The following is a 6,008-nucleotide window of genomic DNA, read 5'->3' as shown; positions in this document are numbered from 1 at the left end:
TGAGCTCTGGATTCATTTATCACAGCTCTGGATTCCCTCTGAGTTTAATGGATCAGCCAAAGCTTTCCTCTGAGCACCTCCAGGCATTACAGACTGAGGAGAGAGTGCAGCCTCACCCTGTTTTGGTCACCCTTGTGTTGTGTCACCCTTTTCTCTGAGCTGCAGTGAACACGAACAAACACACACCCAGAGGAGTTGTTCAATGGGAGAAACAGCAGTGGCTGTTCCAGAAAAAGGATTCTGCTGAGAATCCATGCAGCAATGTCCAAGGGCTGGGGGATGTATAAATCACAGCAGAGTGGGAGGCATGGCTGGTATCAAAATTGCTCGTGGGAGAAGCTCAACAAAAAGTTTGCACACGTGGGGTGATGAACAGAAGTTGTTCAGAAATCTGGAATGTAATTTTCTTATTTCTTGGGGAAAAAAAAACCAAAACAAACAAACAGGACAAGTTTGTCCACGTTTGAGAATTCAATAGGAAGCTATTTCTTTGATTTCTTAAGCAAAAATTTTCTTGGTCATCTCAAACTCCTTCAATATTCCAGGTCAGAAAAGAACAAAGGCTGGAAGCTGAGCTCAACTGAATGCTGTGACATGAAGCCAAAGTCAGACCTGAGCTGTAATAATGGCTGGAATTATGTATTTTATTTCCATTTGCTTGCCTAAGTTGCTCCCTGGTTTTCATTAGCATTTGGAAGAAATCATGCTGACTCCAAACCAGTTAGGAGGGGAAGCCAGTAAATGGAACATGGATTATGGGATCACTGGCTGGATTAAGCTGGCCAGAGAATGGTTCCAACCTTCACTTTCACAAAGAGTTTCCATTTGTGGATGCAAATGACTGGACAGGATGGTTACAGCTGTATGATTATATCCAGGATTTTTTTCTCTCTCCCTTCCCAGAGGATGACTCCTTTTGCTTGGAAAAATGAGCAATAAAAATGAGCAGGCTGTAAAACCCAATGGTCTGGATGGAATTGCCTTCAACCTGCTTCAAACAGCAAATATCCATGATCTGTCCATGGCCAGAAGTTTCCTGCAGTCCCAGGAAGGACAGACACAGATTTCCACACTCCATGAAGGATGACTGCAGATGTAACTTTCCTTAGCTCAAATCCACATTTCAATATTGTTCCTGCCCTTCAAGCCTCCTTTGTGTGGAAAGGTGGTGTTTGTTTCACTGCACAGCCTGGATGTATTGAGTTTCTGACCTGCCTTTGCTCAGTTAGCACCAAAAGGAGCAATTACATTCAGCAGAACTGTAAGATCAAATGTCATAAATAGTCTGGTGCCTTCCCACTGCCCTGGAGGGATCCCATTTTCATCCTCATCAAGGTATAGTTGTACATATCTGCCAATGTCACCTCCACGGGGAAAAGTCAACTTTGCATTTTGCACACAAATTGAGATGCTGAAGAAAACTTCTGTCACTTGGCTGCTTAACACAACCAGGCTCCCACAAAATTGACTTGAATCTGTTATTGGCATCAGCTGGAATCTCATAAAACATCACAAAAGTGGTTGACTTTACATAAGCCTTTCCCTGCTTAAAAAGTATATATCAAGAGTAAGTTTGCAATGAATAGATTCATCTCACTTCTCCAAAATGCTTGTGGATATATGTGACCTTCAGGAAATAAGGTGATGCTTTGGGCTCCAAGACTGAGGAGCAAATATTATTGCTCCTCAGTCTTGGAGCCCAATATAATAATAATATAAATATAAAGAATATAAATATACTTATATATATATATATGTTGCTACAGGACACGAGAAAGCACAACACGAGCCACTGTGATGGCAAGGTAAAAAAGAAGAAGGTTTATTTTCTGACTCCGACTTTTATACTTTCCCAAAGGTGACAGTGGATTGGAGAGTGAATGGGCCACCTCTCCAAAGACATTGGACAAACCACCAGTACATCAATTTCCTCCACCCCCACAAAGGAATGCAAAACAATATGTTGTTTATAGAAAATGTGTGGGAAAGTTTTCTAACAGAATGTAAACTCAGAAGGCTTTAGAAAATCTTAAGAATCAGGGTGACATATATACAAGTCTTTCATGTTGTCACTAGAAAGAGGCACTCTGCTACAGAGCATTCCTTGAATTCTTGACTGCAATGGTAAATTTAGTGATGCAATCAAATCAATTCATTCAGGGCAAACAGAAGTAGACTTCTGATATTTTATTATTATTATTATTATTCCTGTTTAGAACCAATAGATATCCATAAAGCTCGATGCATTGAGTGGGGGAATGCTGGATCCATCACCTGGAGGTGTTGCAGCCTCTCCCAGAGCTCTCCCCGAGGAGCTGCACAATAACTGGAGAGATTGATAACACTAAATTATAGAACTGTGCTCTGTCACTGTCTGGCCAGCCTGGAGCACCCCGAGGGAGCAAATCTCTGCAGAGGAGCAGAGCTGTAAAAATTCAACTGCTGCTGGGGTGCTGCCCTTTGCTCAGGCTCCAGGTCTGAGAACAAAGATGTTTCCCTCCAGCAGCAGGGCAGGGAGTCTGAAACTTGAACAATTGCTTCTTTTTTTCTTCAGGACTTTTCATTCCAGTGTAAGAACTTGTCTCTCCTTCCAATTATTTTAACTCCTCAGAGAGCAATCACCTCTTCTAATGGAAGTGATGCCAAAACTCCTGGGAGCACCAGCACGGCCCTAAAGAATATAAATCCTTCTCCCACTTTCTCTCTTAATCTCCACTAAATCCCCTTACATTATGCTGAATTAGATAACAGGGAGGGCATTAATATTTCCTCAGATAAGAAATAAGCTGCCCTCAGTTAAACAACCCCTATTATTTATATCCGTGTGAGCAACAACCACAAATTAGAAGTTGCTGGATTCCCTGGCTTTTTTTATTTTTCTTTTTTTTTTTTTTCTTTTTTTTTTTTTTTCTTTTTAAATATGGTGGCACATTTCAAAAAATAACAACTTGTGAAGCTGGGGCCAGAAGTTATTAAAGTAATGGGAAAAGCCTGATGGAACAAAGCTGATCCAGAACATGGATTGAGGAATATTATGTAACAATCAAATGTTTCCCAAAAGCAAGTGAATAGTGCCCTGAATCTGTGGACATGACATCACCGCCTCCTAAGAACTTAATTCCCACAGATCCATTGTATCTTATGATTATTTACAGGGGAAGCACTGAGTGAGATTGTCTCCAAAGCACACGCTGGCTGCTGCCATTAGGCTTAGGAAGTGCTGCTGCCTGTCAGGGCTTCAATAACTGGGTTTATGGGCTTCTCTTTCATTATCTCTGCTCCAAGATGTGAATCCCCACTGAATCCACCCACATCTGCATGGGGGAATTGGCTGCTGGGGATGGCTTGGCTTTTTTTCAGCAATTCCCCTCCCAGGAGAGAGTTTCTGAACCAAGGTGGGAAAGGATCTTGAAATATTTTGTCCTAGCCACAGAAGGAAACATTAAGAATCTAATTAGAAAAGTACATTTACTTGACCTGACAGGTTAATCTGAACAGTAACTATGGATGACACAGCCCAAGGTAAAACAAAATTCATGTGGCAATTCAGCAGGAGAAGTTGATGAAAGAATTCCCAAATAACCCCCATGAATCTGCATTTCTGAGGTCCAGCTCTAATTTCTCAGCAGTTAACTTAATGGCCAGCTGAAAGCCCAGTGCTCAGATGATTCAACAGAATATTCATTCACCATCAGGAAATACACAAAGAGGGAGTTAGGAGGAAATTGTGGTAGATATTGGAATTAGCAGGATCTGGGCAAACTACCTGTAATCATTCCTTTGATGGATGAGACTTTCCCCCCTTGGCAGACAGCACATGTTGCAATGCTTCTGAATGTGCTCATTATTTTAAATTGTTTGTTCTATCATTGTCTCAGCAAACCAAGGAAAATGGGTTGTCATGAACATTTACCTTTGGTAATCCAAGCTGCTTGTTTTGCCTCAAAAAAGTGTATCTTTTTCCTGGTCCTGAACAGAAATCTATTGCTCCCCCTCAATATTTGCTAAGTGTTTTCTTGCAAAACAGAACAATTCTGAAAATAAGAACAAAGAGGAACTAGTAACAAGAAAAGCAAGGGTTTTCTTGTCAGATTTTTACACACTGTCATTTCTGTGGGAACTACAGTGTGGAGTCCTCTGACTTGTTTATTCTAAAATAAAACTCTGAATTGCATCCACCACTCTCAGTCCATCCCACATATCCTGATTTTCTTCAAAGAAATGAACCTGTAACTCCCTGCTTATGTGAATAAATCCCACAGACTCCATTTTCTTCATGGTGGAAAAAGCCCATTCTTTATTCACACAACTCCTTTTTATACAGTTTTACAGACCTGGTGTGGGACTCCAGTTGGTCAGGAGCTTTCTTGCCAATTACTTTATTGGTCAGTAACAAATTTTTATTCTGTATTGATTGGTCACTCAAACTCTCAGTTTGTGAGAGATAGAAAAATGAAAATTATCTAATGGTGTAAAACCAGTTTATAGAGGTGCTGGCTGTTTTTTACCCAGGAATAGATTGTGATGTTAACAAACTGCTCACACCAGGATTGCTTTCACAGGGGAGCTTGCAAAGACACTGATTCTAGGAGAGCAGGCCTGATTTTATGAAGCTTTTCTTGATGATATTTCTACCCTACTGCAACACCTGCTCCCCTTCCATTTGCACACCCTGGATGTGAATCCAGCTGCAAAGACTTCACAGCACCAGGCAGGGAGATCACATAAAGTGTTCACATCTCCAGTGCTCCAGCCACTGAAATCTCTGCAGCTCTGGTGATCAGCTCAGCTCGGGCTCCAACACCACGGCAGAGGAGCAGAGGGAAGGTGTCCTCCTTCTCCCCTCCCAAATCCTCCCTCTGCCCTCCCAAGTTCTGCATCTCCCATCCCAAATCCTCCCTCTCCCATCCCAAATCCTCCCTCTCCCATCCCAAATCCTCCCTCTCCCATCCCAAATCCTTCTCCCCCACCAAATCCTCCCTCTGCCCTCCCAAGTTCTGCATCTCCATCCCAAATCCTCCCTCTCCCATCTCAGATTATCCTTCTCCCCTCCCCAAATCCTCCCTCTACCCTCCCAAGCTCTGCATCTCCCATCCAAAATCCTCCCTCTCCCATCCCAAATTATCCTTCTCCCATCCCAAATCCTCCCTCTGCCCTTTCAAATCATCCCTCTCTGATCTAAAATTCTCCTTCTCCCATCCCAAGTCCTCCCTCTCCCATCTCAAATTCTCTATCTCCCATCCCAAATCCTCCCTCTGCCCTCCCAAATCCTCCCTCTCCCCTGCCCAGCCACAAGCCCCTGTTTGCAGCAGCCCTGGAGGAGGTTTTTGTGCGCTCAAGTGAAGAAATATGCTGACAGACTGCTGCCCGTGTCTAATCCTGCAAATCAGCCCCAATAATCACCTTAGCTCTGCAGCAGATCTATTTTTAATGAGTGCCACCCCCGGCTGCCTCTGGCTCCCAGTTCCAGCTGTGGAGCCATTGGCTGCTGGCTAATACTGGACTTTCAGTGGGAGCTGTAATCCCTCGGGATTACTCCCCGAGATGCTTCCCTCTTCTTTTTACATAACCAAGGGGACCTTTCTTCTTTATCATCAGGATGGAGTGCTTGCTAAATTCAGGCCATGAAAGCTGTGCTCTCCACTGACCCTCTGTACACTGATATTTATCCATTTATAAATACAATTTACTGAACTCGGATAAATGGGCTCCTAATTCTAGGGCTTCCAGCTTTTCAGTTATTGTTACAATGAACAAAATATACTGTAATTAATATAATATAATAAAATAAATATGCTATACTATACTATAATATACTATACTATAATATACTATAATATTCTATACTATAATATACTACACTATAATATACTACACTATACTATACTATACTATACTATAATATAATATAATATAATGTAATATAATATAATATAATATAATATAATATAATATAATATAATATAATCACCTCAAAATATATATTTATAATAGATATTATATAATAT

This window comes from Lonchura striata, chromosome 11, assembly GCF_050655825.1.
Source record: "Lonchura striata isolate lonStrDom1 chromosome 11, ASM5065582v1, whole genome shotgun sequence".
NCBI classification, from domain to species: domain Eukaryota; kingdom Metazoa; phylum Chordata; class Aves; order Passeriformes; family Estrildidae; genus Lonchura; species Lonchura striata.
Note: the sequence above shows the minus strand (reverse complement) of the source record.